Raw genomic sequence first — 4376 nt, forward strand, 5'->3', positions numbered from 1 at the left:
TTGCATTATGCAAGGAATAAATGTAAGCTCTGAAAAAACAGACAGGTTCTAACTAGAGGCAGCCTCCCATTTAAAGTGTACTATTAGGGAGTTGCTTACCCTCCAACTCATTATAATAATAAGGATGCTACTCTGGGGTTGGCATACTTAATATTTATTTCAAAAATGAATGGCACTGTATTCCTCTGCTTTTTTTTTTCTCCTTGTCTAATTTGGGGATTGAAAATTGTCTTAACCTCTGTCTGCTCTCCAGTTCCCACACTAGTACCCTTCTGCGGAAGGGTTATTTAGAAAGTGTTTCTTGGGTTTAGCTAAAGGCAAATGCTACAGCCAGTTGCTGCTTGTACACAGTACGTTTACATTTTTAAAGACAGTCCTTTATTACCATGATTTCCTCCCCAACAGCCCATTACTGCATTCAGATTCTCTACTGCATTCCTTTCTAGGCACAAGTAGAGTTACACCTTCTTCTCCTCATATGTGTCAGTCAATAAATTGTCTCTCTCTCTCCTCAGAAAGTTGTCAATGTTTATCTTCTGTTGATGGCACTATTTTTTATTTTGATATGGATTTATAATTTTGTTATTACTATTTTGTATATCACCTCGCATGTCAACAAGATTTTATGAAGCAGAAAGGGTAAATTATATACTCTGACATCTTGAATTAGCTACTCATTTGCTTTTTATCTTTATTTTTCATTGTTTTGACTGTATATTTTTAAAAATTCATATAAATCTGTCTATCTTGTTTGTAGTTTCTTCGTATTTTCTGTAGCTTTTATTAGCAATATTTTGCCCTCTCTAATAATACACAGTATTTTCTGACTATTAATTTAAATTATTTCAAGCTTTGACCAATGTTTTTCTCTTCCTATTTGCTGATGAAAAACACAATGGGCAAAGATATAAACAATAATTATGAGTGTATGATTTACCAACCCCCACTTGAAGGAGAAATGATGGAGTCCTAGCGGGTATTGTGTAATGAACAAAAGGTAGGACCAAAGTGATGTGGACCTGGGATTTAAGTAGATTGTACTATAACAAGAACACAATTAAAGTATTTATGGGACATCGCAACCCTATACTTCTCCCAACTAGCATGAGTTATAAGCAGTGAAATAAACTAAATATTAAGAAAGATCTGTCTTGGCATTGCTTCCTAGAAGGAAACTTCAGAGATAGGAAATGATGGCACCCATTCCCTAGCTTCACCTGTAAACTGGCTCAGGTTTTTGCTAATTTGCTGGTATTTTTTATCTTTCTATTCCTACCTTTTACCAAAATAGGTCAAACAAATCTAAAGGAGAGTCATTATATCAACCATACAGGATTTTTTTGTGACATTCTGACTGTGAAATTTTGAATTCTCTCAAACTTTCTGTGGAAATATAATGAATACGTTCAATTCAATCTATTTATGACATGACTTTTTCTATGTCCAATATTGTGACATCTTTTAAATTTTTCCTTTGGACACTTTTTTTATAAAAGTAAATGTTGTGCTCACTTAAGCAGCACTTATACTAAAATTAGAATGATACAGAGAAGATTAGCATGGCCCCTGTGCAAGGATGACACACAAATTTGTGAAGCATTCCTTATTTTTAGGGAAAAAGGAGAAGAGAGCTTGTTCAAAGAAACAATAGCTGAGAACTTCCCGAACATGGAGAAGGAGTGGAAATTACAAGCAAATGAAGGCAATAGAACTCCTAATTACATCAATGTAAAAAGACCTTCCCCAAGGCATATATTAGTGAAACTGGCAAAAGTCAGTGACAAAGAAAAAATATTAATGGCAGCAAGGCAGAAGAAAATAACCTACAAAGGAAACCCTATCATGCTATCAGCAGATATCTCAGCAGAAACCCTACAGGTTAGGAGAGAGCAGAATGATATATTTAAAATTATGAACAACACAATCTTTCAGTGAAGAATATTATATCTGGCAAAAATATCCTTCAGATATGACAGAGAAATAAAAACTTTCCCAGATAAACAAAAGCTGAGGTTGTTCATTGCCACAAACCCCACCCCTTACAAGAAATGATCAAGAAGGACCTCATACCCTCATAAAAAAAGAAGAAAGGGGTTACAAAGCCTTGAGCAAGGCACACGAAATCAGAAAATTGCAACTGTCTATTAGAACAGATTAGCAAATAGTTAATTATAACATTTAAGATAAAGGGAAGGAAAACATGAAAAATAAATATAACCACTTCATTTTAACCACAATTCACAACACATAATGGAAAAAGTTGTGACAACAACTTAGAAGGAGAAGAGGAAAGGAACAAAACCTGATTGGACTAAGGGAATATGAGGCTATCAGAGAATGGTCTATCTCACTTAAGAGATCTTTTATAAACACCTCACGGTAACTATTAAACAAAAAACCAGAACAGAGACATAAATGAAAAATAAAGAGAAAACCATCATAGAGAGCCATCAAGCTGAATTGGCAGTCTGAAATACATGAGACAGGGAACAAGGCAAACACAGAACAACAAGAAAACAAGTGATAAAATGGCAGCATTAAGCCCTCATACATCAATAATCACTGTAACTGTAAATGAATTGAATTACCCAATCAAAAGACACAGTGTGGCTGGATAGATTAAACAACAAGACCCAACAATTTGCTGCCTCCAGGAAACACATCTCAGCTCTAAAGACAAACGTAGGCTTAGAGTGAAGGGATGGAAGATGATACTCCAAGCTAATGGCAAAGAAAAGAAAGCAGGTGTTGCCATACTTAGAAAAAGTAGACTTAAAGTTAAAAAAGACAATGAGATACAAAGAGGGGCAGTAGATAATGATAAAAAGGGAAGTTTGCCAAGAGGACATAACACTTATAAATATATATGCACCCAACACAGGAGCACCAAAGTACATAAAGCAACTATTGATTGACCTAAAAGGATACATTAACAGTGACCCAATAATCATCAGGGACCTTAACACACCATTGTCATCAATGGATAAATCAACCAGACAGAAAGTCAAGAAGGAAATAGTGGAACTAAACAAAAAAACTGGACCAGATGGACTTAAGAGATATATACAGAACACTACATTAAAAGTCAGCAGAATACACATTATTCTCAAGTGTACATGAAACATCCTCAAAGATAAACTATATGTTGGGAAACAAGGCAAGCCTCAACAAATTTAAGAAGACTGAAATCATATCAAGCATCATTTCCAACCATAATGCTATGAAACCAGAAATCAATTACAAGAAAAAAGCTGAGAAAGTGAAAAACATGTGGAGACTAAACAACATGCTAGTGAACAACAAATGGATCATTGAAGAGATTAAAGGAGAAATCAAAGAAAATCTGGAGACAAATGAAAATGAAAATACACCATACCAACTAATATGTGATGCAGCAAAAGTGGTCCTAAAAGGGAAATTCATAGCGATACAGGCCCACCTCAAGAAACAAGAAAAATCTCGAATACTTAAACTACACCTAACAGAACTATAATAAGAAGAAGAAGGCCCAAAGTCAGCAGAAGGAGGGAAATAATAAAAATGAGAACAAAAATAAATGGAATTGAAACCAAAAAAAAAAAAAGTACAAAAGATCAATGAAACTAAGAGCTGGTTCTTTGAGAGATAAGCAAAATTGACAATCCATGGCCAAGTCCTATCCAATGAAAACTATAAGATATTATTGAAAGAAATTTAACATGACATAAAGAAATGGAAAGATACTCCATGCACATGGATTGGAAGAATAAACATAGTTAAAATGTCTGTACTACCTAAAGCAATCTACAGATTCAATGCAATCTCAGTTAGAATCCCAATGACATTCTTCATGGAAATAGAACAAAGAATCCTAAAATTCATACGGGGCAACAAAAGACCACAAACAGATAAAGCAATCCTGAGAAAACAGAACAAAGTTGGAGGTATCACAATCCCTAACTTCAAAATATACTACAAAACTATAGTAATCAAAATAGTGTGGTACTGGTACAAAAACATACACACAAATCAATGGAACAGAATTGAAAGCCCAGAAATAAAACCACGCAAATATGTACAGCTAATCTTCAACAAAGGAGCTAAGAACATACAAGGGAGAAAGGAAAGTCTCTTCAACAAACAGTGTTGGGAAAACTGGACAGCCATATGTAAAAGAATGCAGGCAGACCATTTTCTTTCACCACACACAAAAATTAAGTCAAAATCAATTAAAGACTGGAAGGTAAGACATGAAACCATAAAACTCCTGGAAGAAAATACCGGCAGTACACTCTTTGACATTGGTCTTAAAAGGACCTTTTTGAATATCATATCTATTCAGGCAAGAGAAACAAAATAAAAAATAAACAAATGGGACTTCATCAGACTAAAGAGCT

At 34.5% G+C, this 4376-nt stretch overlaps 1 non-coding gene across 1 annotated transcript; it reads left to right on the forward strand.

Moving 5' to 3' along the window:
• Window positions 1–1504: 1504 nt before the first annotated feature.
• On the forward strand, window positions 1505–1611 carry LOC123285379 (U6 spliceosomal RNA). Its single transcript, XR_006527130.2, has one exon. It is a non-coding gene; the product is annotated as a U6 spliceosomal RNA (small nuclear RNA).
• The last annotated feature ends 2765 nt before the right edge of the window (window positions 1612–4376 follow it).

The sequence above is a fragment of the Equus asinus genome, chromosome 4 (genome assembly GCF_041296235.1).
Source record: "Equus asinus isolate D_3611 breed Donkey chromosome 4, EquAss-T2T_v2, whole genome shotgun sequence".
Taxonomy (NCBI): Eukaryota; Metazoa; Chordata; class Mammalia; order Perissodactyla; family Equidae; genus Equus; species Equus asinus.